Genomic DNA, 21,245 nt, shown 5'->3' with positions numbered 1-21,245 from the left:
ACTGCTTTCAGCTATAGACTAGCTTAAACCAGTGTTTTCCAAACTTGTCTGATCAAAATAATCACCTGGATGCTTATTTAAAAATGCTGATTCCTATGTCCTATTCCTGAAGAATCCATATTTTAAAAAATACCCTCTGTTAGGCCAAGGAAACCTCCTTCCTTGCATAGATGGGCTTTTTTTAAAAAAAAATAAACTTATTTTTTTAGAGCATTTTTAAAGTTCACAGCAAAATTGAGTAGAAAGTACAGAGATTTCCAGTATACTCCCAGACCCCACACATACACAACCTGCCCCACTATCAACATCCTGCACCAGAGTGGTACATTTGTTACAACAGATGAACCTACATTGACACATCATTATTATGCAAAGTCCATAGTTTACCTTAGGGTTCATTCTTGGTGTTGTACATTCCATGGGTTTATACAAATATATAATGACATGTATCCACTATTAGATTATCATACAGAATTGATTCACTGCTATAAAAATCCTCTGTGCTCCGTCTATTCATCTCTCTCTTCCCCCTAACCCTTGGCAACCATTGATCTTTTTACTGTCTCCATAGTTTTGCTTCTTCTAGAATGTCATATAATTGGAATCATGTAATATGTAGTAGCCTTTTCAGGTGGGCTTCTTTCACTTAGAATTATGCATTTAAGATTCCCCCATGTCTTTTCAAGGCTTGATAGCTTACTTCTTTTTAGTGCTGAATAATATTCCATTGACTGGATGTACCACAGTTTATTTATCCATTCACCTATTGTAGGACATTTTGCTTGCTTGCAAGTTTTCATAATTATGAATAAATCTGCTATAAATATCTGTGTGCAGGTTTTTGTGTAATTTGCGTTTGGATAAATACCAATACCAAGTGCGTTTGCTGGATCGTATGGTAGAGTATGTTTAGTTTTGTAAGAAACTGCCAAGCTGTCTTCCGAAATGGCTGTACTATTTTGTATTCCCACCAGCAATGAATGAGAGTTCCTGTTGCTCCACATCCTTGTCAGCATTTGGTGTTGTCAGTGTTCTGGATTTTGGCCATTCTAATAGGTATGTTGTGATATCTCGTTGCTTTAATTTACAATTTCCCAATGAAATATTACATTGAGAATCTTTTCATAAGCTTATTTGCCATCTGTTTTTTTTCCTTAGTGAGGTGTCTGTTCAGGTTTTTTGCCCATTTTTAATCAGCTTGTTCATTTTTCTTATTGTTGAGTTTTAAGAATTCTTTGTAAATTTTGGAAAACAGTCTTTTATCAGGTGTGTCTTCTGCGAGTATTTTCTCCCATTCTGTAGCTTGTCTTCTCATTCTCTTGATAGTGTCTAACAAAGGAGCAGAAGTTTTTAACTTTAATGAAGTCCACCTTATCAATTACTTATTTCATGGATTGTGTCTTTGGTGTTGTATCTAAAAAGTCATCAACATACCCAAGGTCATCTAGGTTTTCTCTTATGTTATATTCTAGGAGTTTTATACTTTTGCATTTTACATTTAGGTTTATAATCCATTTTGAGTTAGTTTTTGTGAAAGGTATGAGGTCTGTCTCTAGATTCACTTTTTGCTTGTGAATATCCAGTTGTTCTGGCACTATTTTTTGAAAAAACGATCTTTTCTCCATTGTATTGTCTTTGCTCCTTTGTCAAAGATCAGTTGACTATATTATTGTGGGTCTATTTCTAGTTTCTCTATTCTGTTCCATTGGTTTATTTTTCTATTCTTTTGCCAGTACCAGACTGTCTTGATTATTGTAGCTTTATAGTAACTCTTAAAATTAAGTAGTGTCAGTCCTCTGACTTTGTTCTTCCCCTTCAATATTGTGTTGGCTATTCTGGGTCTTTTTCCTCCCATATAAACTTTAGAATCAGTTTGTCAACATCCACAAAATAACTTGCTGGGATTTTGATTTTGATTGTATTGAAGCTAAAGATTAAGTTGGGAAGAACTGATACCTTGACAATATTGTGTCTTCCTACATATGCACATGGTATATCTCTCCATTTATTTAGTTCTTCTTTGATTTCTTTTTTTTTTTTTTTTTTGGTGAGGAGATCAGCCCTGTGCTAACATCTGCCAATCCTCCTCTTTTTTTGCTGAGGAAGACTGGCCCTGGGCTAACATCCGTGCCCATCTTCCTCCACTTTATACGGGACGCCGCCACAGCATGGCTTGCCAAGCAGTGCATTGGTGCGCGCCCGGGATCCAAACCGGCAAACTCCAGGCCGCCGCAGCGGAGCACGCGCACTTAACCGCTTGTGCCACCGGGCCAGCCCATTCTTTGATTTCTTTCATCAGAGTTTTGTAGTTTTCCTTGTATAGATCTTGTACATATTTTGTTAGGTTTAGACCTAAGTATTTCAAATTTTGAGGGATGCTAATGTAAATGATATTGTGTTTTTTTATTTCAAATTTCACTTTTTCATTGCTAGTAAATAGGAAAACAAGTGACTTTTGTATATTAACCTTGTATCCTGCAACTTAGCTATAATTGCTTACTAGTTCCAGGACATTTTTTGTCAATTCTTTCAGATTTTTCTACATGGACAATCATGTCATCTGTGAAAAAAGGCAGTTTTATTTCTTCCTTCTCAATCTATATACCTTTTATTTATTTATTTATTTTTTATCTTATTGCATTAGCTAGTACAACATTAAAAAGGAATGGTGAGCTGGACATCCTTGCCTTGTTCCTGATCTTAGTGGGAAAGCTTCTAGCTTCTCATCATTAAGGACGATGTTACCTGTAGGTTTGTTTGTAGATGTTCTTTATCGAGTTGAGGAAATTCTCTTCTATTCCTAGTTTGCTGAGACTAGCATAGGTTTTTCATCTTATTCTTGCATTTGTTTCAGCTGGAAAATCAGCAATGGAAGATTGTAAAACTGCTGTTCATATTTCTAAAGCCTGTAGCTCTAAGACTCTAGACTTTAGTGAGGATCAATACCTTTGCCAGTTACTCTATGAAACACTGTTTCCTCTGTTTTTAAATATCATAAACTTCTCAGGCATGTTCCCACAAGGCACAGAAATTCCTGCATGCCCATCTACAACCACCAAGTTGCCAGTAATTCTTAGGGTATTTTCTACACCTTGGTCTGTAGACAAGCCTAGTGCATTGAAGTTTAATCCCTTAAGTTTTGTCCTTTACCCTGAGTGCCAATAACAACTGAAAGTTAGAACTTGTTTTGTTTTCTGAAGGGCATCCAAAACTTGAGTTGTAGTTTTAAAAGCAACAAATGCCTAAAAGGATCTAATGCTGCCACCGCCCAGCCTTTGCAAGTGCACAGTGTTTGCCTGTTTGTTTGGCCTCACCTTCCAGAGGATGTGGAGACCACTCAAAGGTTATGTGCCTATGCCAAGGGTCTTGTGGCTCTTGAGCCTTTACTGAGGCCTGCCTTTATAAAAATACCCACTCAGTTGTGGGCCAAGCCACCACAAACTGCAGTCTGTCCCTATGGTTAGAGTACCACATGCTCTGAGGCTTACAGCCTCTTTCCCAGACTGCAGCTGCTAAAAGCCCATACAACTGCCAACATCAAAACATTCTGCCCAGAACACTAAAGTTCACTCACACCTCTAAATTTATATAGCTCCTCTAAATTCCCAGTTTAGGCTTTGATTTTTCAATATTCTTCAACATCTGCCTGGTTAGAGGCCCTCAGATTTCAGAGTTACACTCCCTTTCCAAACTGCAGATTTCTTCATGCCCTCCAAGGGCAAAGCTGGCCTCCTGTGCACCTTATGGTCAGGGAGAGAGCAGCTGGTATAGGCTGTTCAGGCCAGCATGCTGCCAAGAGATCTAAAGGCTGGTCAGAGAATGCTGATTTATTCTGCACAAATTTACCAATCAGGTGAGTCACTTCACTTCCCCTAGGGTAGAGTGAGTACAGAGGCAGAGATGCCAAGAGTTACATTTATTGGGTTCCCTCTGCATGGGAAAAAACAAGGGTATAGGAGAAGTATTCTCGGCTAACAGGGTGGTCTCTGTCTTCCCAGTGAAGTAGGAGACAACCTTATGTCATAAAAATATTTCAGGCAGGGGAAGATTTGGGGACTTGAGGAAAGTAGAGGTGGTTCAGGATAGATGTTGTGGGGAATGGAATGAGGACTCAGAGAAAGATTAATTATAAAAACACTTCCTGAGTAACCTTGATGGTCTAGAGTTAGGGTCCAACTAGATCCAGGAAGTAATCAAGGTTTGAAGCAATCTAGGAGCTGAGATGAAAAAAGTGAACAATGGAAGGGACTAGTACCCACTGGAGTAAGAGAAAGCCAGGGTGACTGTGGTGACAAGGCTCCACAGAGGGCAAGTGTAGCCAAATGGAATGCTGATACCACTAGCTAACATTAATCACATATTTAATATGTGCCAGGTTTATGTGGATTATCTCATTTAACCTTCACAGGAAGCCTGTGAGAAATTCAGGGCATAAAGAGATTAAGTAACTTGTCCTTGGTCACTCAGCTAGTAAAGGGCAAGTTTAGGATTTAAACCCAGGCAGTTTGACTCTAAAATCTGTAGCCCTAACCACAACACTACTGATTGAGGGTTGATGGAATTTATGTTACCCTGAGGATAAACACCAGGTTCAGTAGAATGAGAGAAGTGAGAAGACAAGAGGTGATGACTATAAATGGGCGTTTCAGTTTAAAATCTTGGAGGTTGCGCAGATTCAATATCTGAGGAAGGTAGGTGGCAAGAAGTCAATAAGGCTGAGAAAATATGAGGTCAGGTTGTTGGAAAGTCATGGACAGGGATGTTGAAGTGGTCAAGGATGATGTAATTAGAGAGAAAGTAGGAAACTCTGGAAGCTGTCAAGGAATATAAGGGATATCTCGAAGGCTAATAGATAAATTCAATAGGGAAGAGAAGAGGGTGCTGTAAACTTTTGGCCTAAATATCCAAGGAGAGTATGTAATCTACTGCAATAGCGCACTCTCTCTCTCTCTCTCCTTGGAGAGGACAACCTCCCTTTATTTTAATTAGGAGAAAAGTGAGGAACAAAGGTGAAGGGACAAGTTGCACTGCTAATAATCAAGGCTAGTTAGTGACAAAGTCAAATGGAAGGTCTCAATAAATTGCTAAATCTCTGTTGTTTGGCTTGTCTCGTTTTAACATCGAGACTCAAGCTATTAAATACCTAAGTCATCACTTATGCGGGTATAAATAGTATAACATTTTTATTCCCAGAACAAAAATATAACACTTTTATTCCCAGACGCCGCTTTTCTGTTTTTCATTTCAAAATTTTGATGTAGCTGACACATGTCCCATTTAAATGTAACTTTATTTCCTGGGATATTCTTGAATAAATCATTCTCTCTCGTTCTGTTCCCTGTCAGAAATAACATTCATTGGCACTGTTTGATGACATTTCAAAAATATCGCCTGCTTCCTCCTTCTCAGTTTTGTATTAAGTTATCCTTCATGAATATACAGCATTTTTTGTAGTTCTCTCTTTCTCTCTCTCTCTTTCATAATAGGGGAATACCTCTGCTATGCAGTTCTTAATCTCTTTTAAAGTCACATATATTTAATGCTATATTTTGCTTTTTTTTTTTTGAAGGAAGATTGGCCCTGCACTGACATCTATTGCCAATCTTCCTCTTTTTCTTTTTTCTCCCCAAAGCCCCAGTACATAGTTGTAGAGTTGTTGCTCTTCTATATGGGATGCCGCCTCTGCAGGGCTTGATGAGCGGTGTGTAGGTCTGCGCCCAGGATCCAAACCAGCGAACCCCGGGCCGCCAAAGCGGAACGCACGAACTTAAGCGCTATGCCACCGGGCCGGCCCCTATATTTTGCTTTTTTTGAGTTCCTTTTTATTTCTACTGATTGTCTTCTCCTCTTGGGAAATTGTGTCATTTTGTCACCGAACCAAGTGGGTTGGCCTCCTGGTGAGTTAAATAAGGCGCTACACCAGTGGAGGTTGTCTCACAAAGATTATTTACAGCAAATAATAGACCATGAGGAGTCATTTCCAAAGTCATGGCGTCCCCAAACAAAAGGAAGCAAGGACCTTTTATTTTGGATGCGGAATAAATATTCAAAAGGGAGAGGCGGGTATTTGTTTGCATAGGCTCAGTTGGAGAACAGGCTTCCACATAATGAAGCCTAAGCTCCTCCTGGAGAGATCTTTGCACTAAAAATAAGGCAAAGGTCATGGGCGTAGTTCTTGTGGTGAGGCTTGGTCAGTTCAAGATGGGTGGATGGTTACATGTCCCTTGAGTTTCTTGCTTGGTCAGTTTCAGGATGGTTGGTGGTTACATCTCCTTAACATAAAAACGAAAAGAAACAACTTGGAAAAAGAGTTAGTTGTTTCCAAACCCAGCTTTAAGTTTCTACAGGCACCTATTCGGTGACAATGTCTCTCCTTGGCCCTTGAATGGCTTCCCATCTCATTCAGAGTACAAACCAAAGTCCTCACAGTAGCCTACAAGGCCTGAAGTGACTTGGCCTTTCTTCCCTCTCTGACCTCACCTCTCCCTCTGCTCTAGCTACACTAATTACTTGCCATGCCTTGAATATGCCAAGATGCTCCTACTTCAAGACTGATACTGTCTCCGTCTGGAATGGTTTCCCCAGATATGTCTGCATGGCACGGGCCCTCACCTCTTTCAAGTCTTTGCTCAAAATGTCACCTTCTCAAGAAAGCCTTCTCTGACCCTCTATTTTATTTTATTTTTTAATTTTATTTATCTTTTTTCCCCCAAAGCCCCAGTAGATAGTTGTATGTCAAAGCTGCACATCCTTCTAGTTGCTGTATGTGGGACGCGGCCTCAGCATGGCCAGGGAAGCGGTGCAACGGTGCGCGCCCGGATCAAACCGGGGCCGCCAGCAGCAGACGCCAGCAGCGGAGCGCGTGCACTTAACGGCTAAGCCACGGGCTGGCCCTCTGACCCTCTATTTTAAATCCCATTCCCCCAAGCAATCTCTATTCCTTTTCTCTGCCATTTTTTGTTAATATAACATTTACCATCTGATATATTTTAATGGATGTATTAGTTATTACCTGCACTGCCACACACTCAAATATGAGTTCCATGAGGAGCTTATTGAATAGTGCCAGACACAGAGAAGACTCTGCAAGAAAAAAAAATTGAATGAATTAACTTAGCAGTTAGCATGAGAAATGAGAATGTTTACTAACAAAGTAACACAGCTGGGACTCTAGATAAGAATCTGTGGTTACAATGGAGCCTTTGAGAAGCTTAGTGAGATCCCGGAGGGCAGGGCACAGCTGGGGAGTGCAAACCTTTTGTGGCTGACCTCCTTCTTCAGCTTCTGGGCTCCTGTGGGGAAGATAAGGGTGGGGCTGGAATCATGCTTATCTTCCCTTAGTTTAGCTAAACTGAATTGAGGCTGTAGGATTGCATTTTACCTGTTGATCTCAAAGTTTGTGATACTATTCAGCTAGCTTCTCCATTCACCAAACTGTCATAATTTTTCGGTAGGAAATCTCCTGTGGCTTTTACAGAAGTAAGACTATTTATCTCCCTGTCCTTCATCTCCTGTCATTCTTTCTTGATTCATAAATCCCTTTCCTAAAGGTCTACTTCATTGGAGCTTCTAGAGAGCTTTTTGTTGGGTTCTAAATTCCAAACAAAGCACACTTTCATCTCAAGAAACAAATAGAAGTTAAAAAACTAAAAGCTCTTTAACTCCAAGTTCTATTTTCAGGCTGTTAGACTATTCTCCAATTCATCAGTGCCTGGAATCTGCAACAGCCGTTGGGATGATATAATTTTGCATATGTAGCTGGTTTAAAGAACATGTTATGTTATCGCACAAAATCGGGGTTCTCTTGCCCGATGTGCATAAAAAAAGCCAATTATTATGGCATCAGCCTTTGAGAAAAGAAGCTTAATTTGCAAGTTTGATCTGCAAGGAGACACAAGGCATATGCTCTCAGATCTGTCTCCTTGATCCAGGGCTTAGGGCACAATTTCTGGGATGAAGGACAGGGCGGTCTGAAGTGTGAAGATAGATGATTGGAGGTAAGAAGAAGTGAGGTAATTGATGATCTGCGCAAGTGTAGTCAAGCTTCATCCCTCTTCACTGGATGCATGTTCACAAGATGGTGGTGTTAGCATGATGTGAGAGTGGAGTTCTCAGCCCTTTGACATCATAAAGGTCACTTATTGGGCATTTGCATAGGCCCAGATGATGGGTTGGTGGTCTCAACTGGCCTGAACTGGACAAGGAGTCTCATTCCTGAAAAACTACTCTTAATTACTCTGTTGATAAGATAGGGTCAGTTGAACTGGTCCTAGAGGGCCCGTGGTTACAGTTGGACTTAGTAGGGTGCAGGCAGGACCCCTCTTCCCCCATTCTCCATTACCAGCTCTGAAGATTAACCCTTCCCCACACCTTGGATAAAATCTTGGGCAGGTCTCATACCCTTCAAGTAATTCTTAGATAGTAAAAAGTCCAGTCCACCTTAGAGGTCCACATTTGAGATAGTGTTGCTCTTGAAATGGGCAGGGACCCTTGTAATACAGGCCAATTTCCTCCTGCAGGATCCCACTTAGTCCAAGTCCCACCCCCACCTCCATATCAGTGTAAATGCAGTTTACTCCTGGGACTGCATCTCTCTCTCCTTCTGTCCTTCCCTCCCTTCCTCTGCTCTGCCATCTCTGGCTGATGTAGCCATAGCCTTTCACTTTTAGACTGTTCAAAGTGAGACAACAATTCCCACGTACGCCCAAATTCCAGGGGACACAAGTCAATCTCTCCAGTGACTCTCTTGAAAAGTCCCTCATTTGAGGGATAAGAACTCGCCTCTCCAGTCTCATGCATGTGGGGTGGGGGGAGGGAATGCCCAGCAACACTCACCTCACCATCTGCTTCTTCACCTTCTGAGTTTTTCACCAACTCATGTAGTCTGGAGGTGGATGATAGCTTAAGGCTGACAGAACTGGTTTCTCAATGTTTTAATGTGTTCAGAAAAGCACTTGCCTTTAGAGCATGGGAAGTGCTTGACATCTATTGCTCAAGCAATAGAGGTCTCAGCTCAACCTGAGAGTCTCTCCCACCAGTCATTTTAGCAGATCTGTTGGTCAATTTGCCTGCCATGCCCAACTCTCCCTCTTCGTTTTGTTACCAAACCAAGTGGGTTTGCCTCCTGGCAAGCTAAATAAGACTCTACACCAGTGGAAGTTGTCTCACAAAATAAAGTGTATTTGCAGCTGTCAGGGAAGAGGGAGAATCTCTCCCCAACCTTTCCCTTAAGGTTCTTATGGCTGGCCAAATAATTAAAAAGGCAAGTTAGCAGCAGAAAATAAAACAAAGTTTAATGACATGTATACATAGGAGAAACTCAGAAAATAAAAACTGAACAATTAGTCATTCTGACTAAGTTGCTCGCTTAAGTATACTCAGCTAAAGGCAAGGAGGGTGTTGGGGGGTAGTGGTTTGGGGTTTCAGTGGAGAAGAAGACAATTCACATGGCGATGGAAATGCAAATGTTTGTCAGACAGCTTTTTACTGGGCTACCTGTAGAGAATGTGGAGAGAGGCAGAATTTTTGATAAGATGGGCTTGTTGGTGCCTTTCTTATTGCATCTGTTTTACATTATACTACAGCTATCATATGGTAGTGGCTCCTTCCTGGAACTGGCCTTCTATGTTAAATTCTTTAGGCAGTTTGGGAGGGGAAGCTCAAATGTTCTTCCTGAGTCCTCTGAGCCTTTGTTGTCTTCGGCTTGAAGTAATGCACATACCAGAGTGGCGCATGTTGGGGCGGCCTGCCCTGAACACCATCACAGCAAATAGGAGACCGTGAGAAATCATTTTCAAAGTCATGGTGTCCCCAAACAAAGGGAAGAAAGGACCTTTATTTTGGATGGGGAATGAATATTCAAAAGGGAGAGGTGGGTATTCGCTTGTGCAGGCTCAGTTGGAAAACATGTTTCCACATACACTGATAAGGTCTAGCTCCTCCTGGAGAGATCTTAGCATTAAAAATAAGGCATAGGTAATGGATGTAGCTCTTGTGGTGAGGCTTGGTCTGGTTCAGGGTGGTTGGTGGTTCCATCTCTTTAACATAATGAAGGGGAAAAAAACGATTTGGAAAAACAGTTAAATGCTTCCAAACCCACCCTTGAGTTCCTCGGGACACCTAGCCGGTGACAATTTCACTCACAGTTCCTGAAATATTATATGCAAGACTGTCTGTCAGGAAACAGATGATTGAACCAGAGATGGACTCCTGATCCTGGACCAATCCAAAGACTAGTCCAATCTGGTTCTTCCCTGAGAATCTGAACTGAGATTTAAGAGCCTGCAGTAAAGATGGTGGTAGATGCTTGAACTGAAAGTTATTTAGGGTCAGGACTGAGAGTCCTAATGGACAAACGGATGAGTAAGCAAGAGAAGGGATACAGGAAAGCATATAGTTAGAGAGATGGAGAGAGCAAAGTCTGGTGCCTTTCCGTTTCCCAGAGACATTCTACCATACTCTCTGTGTTTGTTTCTGTAAGACTCTCCTATGTTCTTTTTTCATAGCCTCCCTTTTTACTTCAGCTGTTGAGTGAGAAATGTCTGTTCCTTGCCAACAAATGAACAGACTAGAATAATAAATATGTAAAAAAATTTTTTTTCTTCTTTTTTTTTTCCTGGTGAGGAAGATTAGCCCTGAGCTAACATCTGTTGCCAATCTTCCTCTTCTTGCTAGGAGACAACATCCATGCCCATCCTCCTCTATTTTGTATGTGGGACACTGCCACAGCATGGCTTGATGAGTGGTGCGTAGGTCCGTACCCAGGATCTGAACCTGCAAACCCAGGGCTGCTGAAGCGGAGTGCACAAACTTAACCACTAAGCCACTGGGCCTGCCCCTATTTTTTTCTTTATGGCATGCTTTCTCTTCCTATTTCAATATAATGCCTCAGTGGATATCTTGAATTTAGAAGCATACCCTAATCCCCCGCTACTCACAGTACTACCTGAGGACCAGCAGTCTGGGCATCACTGGAGTCTGTTAGAAATGCAGAATCTCAGCTTGCACCCCAGACCTACTGAATCAGAATCTGCATTTTCAAAGGATCCCAGGTGATTTCATATGCATATCGTAGCTTGAGAAACCCCACTGTAATCTACTCTATACACTTAGTCAAATCAATCTACCTAAAATACTGATTTCATCACATCCCTAGAATTTTAAATGGTTCCCCATTGATCTCAGAACAAGTCAAATGCCCCAGCCTAACATTTAAGACCACATAAAATGGACCTAATTTACCTCTCTTAATTGTCCTGTATAGATGTCCTACTCCAGCTGAATTGGTCTACTCAATTATTCTCCAAATGTGCCAAGTGAATTCAGGGTCTTTGCTCATGGCATTTGCCTGTCTGGAATTTTCATTCCCATCTCTTTACACAGACCAACATAGTTTCCACATCTGTTCGGAGGCTCCTGCTGCTCTCCTCAGCTCACACTGCTGTTTAATCCTCTGAACATCTGTAGCTCTTAACGGGCTGTCCCAGTGTCTTTTTTTTTCTTTTTAATTTGTAGCCTCTCCCCCCTCACTAATGCTTATCGCAATACAGTGAATGTAGTAGTGTTTTGATTCATTGGTTACATATTTATTTATTTATTTATTTATTTATTGGGAGGAAGATCAGCCCTGAGATAACATCCGATGCTAATCCTCCTCTTTTTGCTGAGGAAGATTGGCCCTGAGCTAACATCCATGCCCATCTTCCTCTACTTTATATGGGATGCCGCCACAGCATGGCTGGACAGGCAGTGTGTCCCTGCATGCCCAGGATCCAAACCTGCGAACCCCAGGCGGCCAGAGTGGAGCGTGCGCACTTAACTGCTTGTGCCACCGGGCAGGCCCCACATCTTTATTTATTTTAAAAAGTGTTTTTTAATTTAGAAGAGACTTGTTCATTTATAGGGCTCTAACTTCTTTGACTAAGCAGGGGTTAAGGCCAAACAGAAAGAAACTGAAAGCCCTGTGCTCATGTGCTTCTGTATTTGGAGGTGAATTTTCATCACAATCTGAGAGTGCAGTTATTTCTGACATTTTATTCCCCATCTTTGTAGAAAGACGTGTTCCGTATAAGCAAATGTTCTATAAATGAAAGTTCTAATGGATCTCTTTTAAAAATATGCCTAAGAAATTATTGGAATTGATGTTATGCATACACATAGTTTAGGAGTCAATTGCTTTGTAATTCTTCTTATGGAATAGTATTCCTCCCCATCCCCAACCAGCACTGTTGGTCCTTGAGCTTTAGCTGAGTGAGGAAGTGTAGATGCCTCATGTGCTGCCATGTTAAGTCTACATATGGGTTAGGCGGTTGGTGATGAGAAGGAGGAGTAGCAGTTATGAGTATGGGCTTCCATTTGTAAGCCATCTTCAGTCTTCTCTCCTTTAGATCTGAGCTAGTAGAACATGGGAAGGGTGAGGAGACTCCAGATGGACCTGTGCTGGGACCAGCAATTGAGAATATTGTTCTTTCTCTATTGCAGTAGCTACATAGGCATCTGCCTAGATGTAAACTAGTGGTTCTCAAACCTGTGTGTGGATCAGTATCACCTGGAGGGTTGTTACAGGGCCCCACCCCCAAAGTTTCTGATTCAGGAAGTCTGCTGTAAGGCCCAAGAATTTGTGTTTCTAACAGATTCCCAGAAATTCCCATTTCTAACAGATGTTGATGCTGCTGGTTCAAGGACTGCATCTGAGAATCACTAGTATAGTGGGGAGGAAAACATCAAAAGGAACAAAGCCCAATAAGTATGAAATCTTACTCCAGGTTCCTTTTGCTATCTCTTTTGAAGGTGTGAAAATTGTAATCATTAACTCAAATAAATGTTTTTAAATTAACAAAGAGAAAAGAAAGGCACAGTCTGTTGGAATAGAACTATTTATGGTTTTTGCTCTTTACAAACATCAATCTCTATCTGAGAAAAGATTTTTAATTTTTTAAAATTTGTTAATGCCAAGGAAATTTGTTTTGTTTTCATGACAGTGAAATTAGTAAACGATGATAGAATTTCTCTGTAGACTGCTTTCATCTTATGTTCTTTTTGATGTTTTGGATAAAGTGATTTTTTACCCACAAATTGTTGGTCACATTGTCTTTTTGCTGCTGAATTTTTTATGTATGCTGTTTTATCTTTCTGGTTTTTTTCCCCTTTTTTACAAAAGATTATATTGATACTAAGGGAGCTGACCTCAGTTACTTCCTGAAGAATGGAGTCTACAGTGGTTCTCTTGGAACAGTGGGATAAAGCGCTGTGCTTTTATGTTTAATGATCATCTTAAAAGTCAAAATACATCTCCTGCTGATGGATAAAATTGTAATTGTGCTGTAATTGCTTCCCTCTGGGAGAGGAAGTATCAATACAACACTTCCTCAAATGCTGTTAAAAAATAATGCTTTTAAACAAGATTTTAAAATATCTTACTAGTGACTATAAAACAGGGGGTCAAAAAAAAATTTTTTTAAGCTATATATCCTGGTAATTGCTGTCACTTTGGAAGGTTGTGTAGTTATTTCAGTTATTCTGTCATTACCTAAAACAGGGGTCGGCAGACTAGGGCCTGTGGGCCAAATGTGTTCTACAAACTGTTTTTGTAAATGAAATTTTATTGGAACACAGGTAAGCGCATTCATTGAAGTGTTGTCTATGGCTGCTTTCACACTACAGCAGCACAGTTGATTGGTTGTGACCGAATCCGTATGACCCATAGAGCCCAAAATGTTTACTGTTGACCCATAGAGCCTAAAATGTTTACTATTGACCCATAGAGCCTAAAATGTTTACTATTGACCCATAAAGCCCAAAATGTTTACTATCTGAATCTTTACAGAAAAAGTTTGCCAACTCCTAGCCCAAAATAGTTCTGGAGTTCTTATTTTGTTTTTTATTTTAGAGTCATGGAAGGTTTTTTTGAATAGCATTTATGATAGCAAATTTTAATTCCTTGGGATAGACTTGACTTTTCAAAAATACCAATAGTCATTTGAGTTAAAGAATGGTAAATAAGTTGAGTGTTCACATCTTCTGATGCCATGTTGTCCAAAACAAAATGTGGATTATTTAAAATAACCACACTGATTTTATTAGGAGGTTCATAAATAGACTCTGAAGCGCCAAAGTAGGATTCCAAAAATGTTTGAGCAATGGTAGGATTGTTGAAATAAACATAGAGGCTCCCAAGGGGACTATTCTTTTATTTTTTTTATTTTTATTTTATTTTTGTGTGTGTGCGTGTGAGGAAGATTAGCCCTGAGCTAACATCCGATGCCAATCCTCTTTTTGCTGAGGAAGACTGGCCCTAGGCTAACATCTGTGCCCATCTTCCTCTACTTTATATGGGTCGCTGCCACAGCGTGGCTTGACAAGCGGTGCGTTGGTGCACGCCCAGGATCCGAACCTGCGAACCCCGGGCTGCCGAAGAGGAGCGCGCGCACTTAACCGCTAAGCTACTGGGCTGGCCCCAGGGGACTATTCTTTTAAGTCAGAAATTAGTTGGCTTATCTTTATTGCCTACCCTGCCTTCTTTTAAAATTGATCCTGAATAAAAATGTCTACGTGATTCCAAAACCACTAGACAAATAAGTTGTGCATTATCTAGAGTCATGGAGTACAAAAGAAGTTGCTAGATGGAACTTTTTATTTTACAACTGGGTTGTACGACCCTTAGAGAAATTGCTATCATCTTACATGTGCTGTCACTGAGCTTGCTTTTCCCCACAACTTTCTATTCTGAAAAATTTCAAACATGTAGAAAAGTTGCAAGAATAATACGACTCATATACTCTTCATCTTGATTCACCAATTTTTAGCATTTTGCCACATTTGCTTCTCGTTCTCTCCTTCCTTCCTCCCTCCCTTCCTCCCTCCTTCTTCCTTCCTTCCCTCCCTCCTTCCTCCCTTCCTTCCTTCCATTCTTCCTTCTTTTTTTCTTTTGCTGAATCACTTGAGAATAAGTTGCAGACATCATGACATTTTCCTCCTAAATTTTTTAGCGTGTATAACCTAAGAACATAAACGTGTTATTTCAAAGAGTTTTCATGAATTTCTAAGTGACTATGCTTTTCTGTTGTTTTATTTTTGTGGTTGATGATATCATTTTGCATTTTATGTATGTATATATGTATGCATGTATGAACATATATTTTATTATTCTTGAGTAATTACCTAGGAGTGGAATTGCTGGATCTCGTGGAAAGTTTATGCTTAACTTATAAGAAATTGTCACTCTGTTTTTTAGAGCAACTGTATCATTTTGCATTCCCATAGTCAATGTTTGAGAACTTCAGTTGCTCTATATCCACATGAACACTTGATTTTGCCAGTCTTTTACATTCTAATGTGTCTGTAGTAATATTACATTTTGGCTTAATTTGCATTTGCCTTATGACTAAAGATGTTGAGAATATTTTCATGGGCTTATTGCATTTATACACCATTTTATTTTTGGTGCAGTGTCTATTTAAATGTTGTCCTTGTAAAAAAAAATAATAACCTTTTTATTTTAGAACAGTTTTTGATTTAGGGAAAAATTGCAAAGATTGTGCAGAGAGTTACTGTATACTCTGCACCCAGTTTCCCCGATTATTAACATCTTATATTAGCATGGTGCATTTGTTGCAATTAATGAAATATTGATACATTATTATTCATGAAAGTCTATATTTTATTCAGGTTTCCGTAGGTGTTGCCCAATGTCCTTTTCCTATTTCAGAATCTTATCTAGGATATCAGATTACATTTAGTCATCATGTCTTTTTAGGCTCTTCTTGGCTATGACAGTTTCTCAGACTTTTCTTGTTTTTGGTGACCTTGACAGTTTTGAGGAGTATTCCTCAAGTATTTTGCAGAATGCCCTTCATTTGGGATTTGTCTGATGTTTTCTTCTGATTAGACTGAGATTATGGGTTTTGGGGAGGAAAACTACGGAGGTAAAATGCCATTTTCATCATATCACATCAAGGGTGCATACCATCAACATGACTTATCACTGTTGATGTCAGCCTTAATAACCTGGGTGATGTAATGTTTGTCAGGTTTCTTACATTTTATTTTTTTCAAAATAAGTTTTGTATTATTTCATTTCTATACATTTCCAAAATAATGTGTTTCTAAAATATTATAGCTGACCGTAATACTCCCAACCTCATTATTTCCTTCCCAAAAGTGTCCTTCAGTAGAAATATAAGACAGTTTAGCTAAGTTACTCTTTGATGTTTTCCAACACTTTTTTCTTTTAACAAGTCATTATGAGTGCCAAGTCTGTGCCAACGATTCTGTGCTGTAACAGTGACCACAACACAGTCTATACCCTCAAGAAACTCGTTGTCCAGGGCGTGGCCAGAGAAGTAAAGAGATAATTGCAATGCAGTATGATGTGTGCTATACTAGAGGAAATTTCAGGACTCTGGAAAGATGCCGTGTCTCACTGGTGTCTCAGAGAAGTCTTCCTGGAGGAAATTAATTCTAAGCAGAGACCTGAAAGAGAAGTAATTAGCCAGATAAAGCTGGAGAGAGGATAAGGAAGAGTTCCAGGCAGAGAAAGTGGCTTCTTCAAAGACCAGTAAGTGAGAGACCATTGTATGAAGGGGTATTCGGATAGGTTATGAGGATTAAAGCCCAAAGCAAGCTGATTAGTGAGACTATTGGCTGGAGAGATGAGGAGAGTCCAGAGCACAAAAAATTTACAAGTCACATTAAAGAGTTTAGACAAGTGGTTGTCTGCAGAGGGTAGAGGGTGGGGGTGAGGGCAGAACTGTCTCCACTATCCCAAAATTTATAGGTTTTTTTTTTTTCTAATGTAATCATGGCCAAGCATTTTTTAAATTGAATTGATGTTGTTTATGTTAATTACTTTTATTTCTCCTTTATATTAAAGTTAGTGTTATATTAAAATTATTTTAAAATTGTATATATAGATAGCTTACTTTCTCTATGAATTTCCTTTCAGGATAGTAAGGGAGGGATAATAAAAATTATTTGTTATATAACATTTTGCCTAATAGATTGAGAAACACTGGTATAGACCATGCTGAAGGCAATGAAGAGTCCCTGAAAGGGTTTAAGCAGGAGTGACATGATCAGATCTGCGTTTTGGGAAGATCATTCTGGCTGTAATGTGGAGAACAGATTGGAAGGAACCGTCCTGGAAATATGGAGATGAGTTGGATGGCTAGTGCAGTAATCCAGGTGAGAAATGATGGTGGCCTGAAATAAGGTATTGGTCACAGAGGTAGAAAGAACATGATGATTTCTCCCCCTGGATTCTCTAAAGAGTTAGTTTTACTTTTCTCAGTATATTGGCTTTCAAGACCAAAAGAATGTTTGAAATTTCAAGCATCCTGAAAAATAATGGGGAAATATTTTATAGCAGAGGCAATTCCCATATTTCTCAAATAATATCAATAGCGTAATGTTTAGGAGCCCAGGCTCCGGTTAAGAGATTTGAATCCTCACTCTGACATTTAATAGCCCTAACTTTGAGCAAATTGGTTAATTTCTCTACGCCTCAGTTTCTTCATCAGCAAAATGGGGATATTAATTATACCTACCATGTTGTAATTCCATGAGCATAGATATTCACTTCACCTACTTGTTAGACCAGCCCTGACTCTGGCTAAAAAGAATTTCAAAAGCAAATTGCACAGTTATCTTTCAAGTAGTGGTTTTGGATTTATATTCAACCATCTACATAAGCACATTTTGCTCCATTTGAGACAAATTTCAGACAATTCTAAGATTGGAATGGCTGGCCATGATTAGAGGCCATAGAAGAGAGTGAAACTTATCTGTTGGCACCAGGCTTTAACCCCAAGGCAGATGTTTCCCCTTTATAATTTGTTATCATCCTTTAGGGCCATGAAGAAGTACCTTCCAGGGACTTGTGAATAAGGAAATAAGATTGCCCTCTGAGAATAACTGTAGAATCATGGCAGAAAAACATACAATCATCTGAAAGAGACAGACTGACTCAGGCCAGCTGAAATGTCAATAACTTGATTGAAGATATATTCATATATCTAAAGATATTAGTCAAAAAAGGATTGATTAGCCTTCAACTCCTAGATAAAAAAACATATAGGCAAAACTAGCAGTACTCATCCAAGCTCAGAGTAAAGGAAAGGAAGTCTTAGCTTTCATGTTTCTGGTTCTGATGGAGATGGATGCAGGGGTGACAGCTAATGGATTATTGAGGACTTTGATTCTTTTTATAAGATAATCTCAACTGAGATTGATGCTGTGGCAGGTATTATAAATAGTCCTTATTATTTTTTCTCTTCTTTTTCCTTGGGAATAGGACCTTTATTTTTCACTGGCACAAAGTCACCCAGAATAAGGACTGTACTTCCCAGCTTCCTTTGAAACTAGGTTTGGCTGTGTGAGCAAGTGTTTGTCTGTGGGATGCAAGCTGACATGGTGTGTGCAACTTTCAATAATTTTTATTATAAGGGAAGAGCATGCTTTCCTTTACTTTTTCCTTCTTCCTGCTGGTTAGAATGTGTATGTGATGGCTGGAGATTAAGCAGTTATCTTGTGTGTTAACCATGTGTTGAGGATGGCAGAGCAACAAGATGGAGAGAGCCTGAGTATCTGGTAATGGTGGATCTGCTACATTAGTCTTGGACTGTTTAACCTAGACTTTATTTTTATGAGAGATCGTAACTTGTTCAAGTATACCTTGTTCAAGCTACTGATATTTGGAGTTCTACCACTCATAGCTGAATCTATTCCTAACTAATACAGATACCTCAGAGTCAGTATTAGTTTCCTTTTGCTGCTATGATGAATTACCACAACCTAATGGCTTAAAATAATACAAATTTATTTTATTACAGTTTTGGAGGTCAGGAGTCTTACTGAGCTAAAATCAAGGTGTCAGCAGTGCTGTATTCCTTCTGGAGGCTTCAGAGGGAAATACATTTCCTTGCTCTTTTTGGCTTCTAGAGGCTGCCTGCATTCTTTGGTTTATAGCCCCCTCCTGGTATCACTCCAGTCTCTTGCTTCTGCCATCACACCCCCTCCTGCCAGCTTGGACCTTCTTGTCTCCCTCATATAGGGATGCTTGTGATTAAATTGGGCCCATGTCAATAATCCAGATAATCCTCCCATCTCAAGATCCTTAATGTAATCACACTCACAGAGGTAGCATATTCACAGGTTCTGAGTATTAGAACATGGACATCTTTGGGGGCCTTTATTCTGTCTGCCACATCGTCTTTTAGTCCAGTTCCATATATACAATTGTCTACCTTTATTCCTATTACTAAGCAATATTCTGATTATGATTTGCTTCCCATTTAGGCTCTCTGTAGGGAGCAAATGCACAGATCATACAGAAATTGAGGTTTCTGTCCCCATGACAGAGCTTTCTCATGGTAAATTAGTAAAGTGCCTTCTGAGTATGAATTTGCCTTTCTTTGACTTTCTCCTTGACGTCACGGAGAAAATACACTAATTATGCCATAAGAGCATTCTGGTCCATGTGAAAGTTTAGTTTCTCATTGTAAATGAATAAAGTGGCATTTGGGTGTCTCCTCTGTCTCATGCATGAGTCAATATCTCCAGGCTTGCACCCAGGACATTGCTGGGAGTGACTTTCTGACCCAGATACTGAAAACTGGCCAGATCTAATTGTGGTGCTGTGATGCTTCCCGCCCAGATCCTGCTGCCTTCCCTGGATGACCCCTTGACTACTTCCCTGTAAGGTCCCTCTTCACTGATTACTAGATCATTTGCTTAAAAGAACTTAGTCAAAGGTGTGTGAAGTAATGTCCTTATATGATATTTTTTAATGTAGACAAAAAAGTCTCTTGGAAAGTATTTTAATGGACATTAGGGTTGTTTTATTTTTAAAGTAATTACTGATAATATTTCTGACAATGTAACAATAAATAAAACCTACCTCTAGTTAACTAATGAAATAAATGATTAAAACATATGGTAAAATTGAAATCAGAGGGCTTTTAATTTTTTATTATTGTTATTTTTTTGGTGAGGAAGATTAGCCCTGAGCTAACATGTTGCCACTCCTCCTCTTTTTGCTGAGGAAGATTGGTCCTGAGCTAAAGTCTGTGCCCAGAGTGCTTTTTAACAAATGAATTCTAATGTAACCCTTTTAAGCAAAATGGTTATCAATGATCATATCAGCAGATAAGATATTGGAAATATCAATTAACTATAGGAAATTTGCAGATTCTTTCAAGAATATTAAGGTGACTTAGAGCTAGCAGATTCTTTTCACCAAGTGCGTCAAACAGATTGGGATAAACATTTCCCTAGGGTGTAACAATCTCCAAAACTTTCTCTCCTACACAGTGAAATGACTATAATTTAATATTCATTGTTACCAACGCCTTCCTTTACATAATAAAGAAATTAAAGCATAAAGTGGGAAAAACAAGCTAGGTTTATTGGGACAACTCTGGATCATCACTTCCTGGAAGGTAGGAGGACAGATTTATTCTTACCTCTGAGCCTCCTGATTCAAACATTTGTTCTTTATCCTCGACCTGGAATGCCCTTCTTTTTTGGCCTAGTAAACACTTCTTCATTCTCCAAGATTCACGTTAAATATTGCCTTCTCTGTGAAGGCTTCCTTGACCCTAAGGGGAAATTGACCCTTCCCATCTTCTGTGCTACCACTGCAAACTCTGTACTTTTTGCAAATATGTTTTCCTCTCCACCATATGGGAGCTTCTTGAGGGCAGGGATATATATTTAGTTTACTTATTATAGCACCTGCTATAGTACTATACCAGGCACTATTCCAAGCACTACATAAATGTTCAGTCATTTAATCCCCACAACAGTCCCATGGGGTATATATTACCCCCATTTTATAGATGAGGAACCCAAAGTACAGAGTATTAAGTAACCTAGTTTTATTCATCTCTGTTTTGCTAGCACCTAAAGCTGATGATTTGCATACAGTAGGCATTTATTCATTTAATAAATATTTATCTAATGCTTCATATGTCAGGTACTCTTCTAGGTGCTAGGATATAGCAATGAATAAAGCTGACAAAAAGCCTTACCTTGTGGAGCTTGCATTCTGGTTGGCAGATATAGTCCAAAAAGAAAAAAAAAGATAAGTAAAATAAATCTCTGTTCTGATAGCAATAAATTCTGTAGAAAAAATAAAGCAGGGAAGAGAAAGTGAGAATATGTGGGAGTTGCAATTTTGGTGTATTAGTCAGGGTTTCCCAGAGAAATAGAACCAACAGACCACATATATATTTTATATATATATATAT

The 21,245-nt window shown here is 39.5% G+C and overlaps 1 long non-coding RNA gene across 3 annotated transcripts in view; it reads left to right on the top strand.

Moving 5' to 3' along the window:
• LOC147915967 (uncharacterized) overlaps positions 1-21,245 on the top strand; it is a 59,011-nt gene that overhangs the window by 22,722 nt on the left and 15,044 nt on the right. For 2 of the 3 annotated variants that reach the window (XR_015553651.1, XR_015553653.1), the window contains one exon: positions 16,998-17,181. This is a non-coding gene — a long non-coding RNA (uncharacterized LOC147915967). Of the gene's footprint in view, positions 1-16,997; positions 21,212-21,245 lie in introns of those variants that run through there. The other variant, XR_015553652.1, reaches the window with a different exon arrangement.

Source organism: Ceratotherium simum, chromosome 11, assembly GCF_057802395.1.
Source record: "Ceratotherium simum simum isolate JZ-2026a chromosome 11, ASM5780239v1, whole genome shotgun sequence".
In the NCBI taxonomy this organism is placed as follows: domain Eukaryota; kingdom Metazoa; phylum Chordata; class Mammalia; order Perissodactyla; family Rhinocerotidae; genus Ceratotherium; species Ceratotherium simum.
The sequence above is the reverse complement of the archived record's forward strand: the minus strand, read 5'-3'. Positions and strand labels throughout refer to the sequence as shown.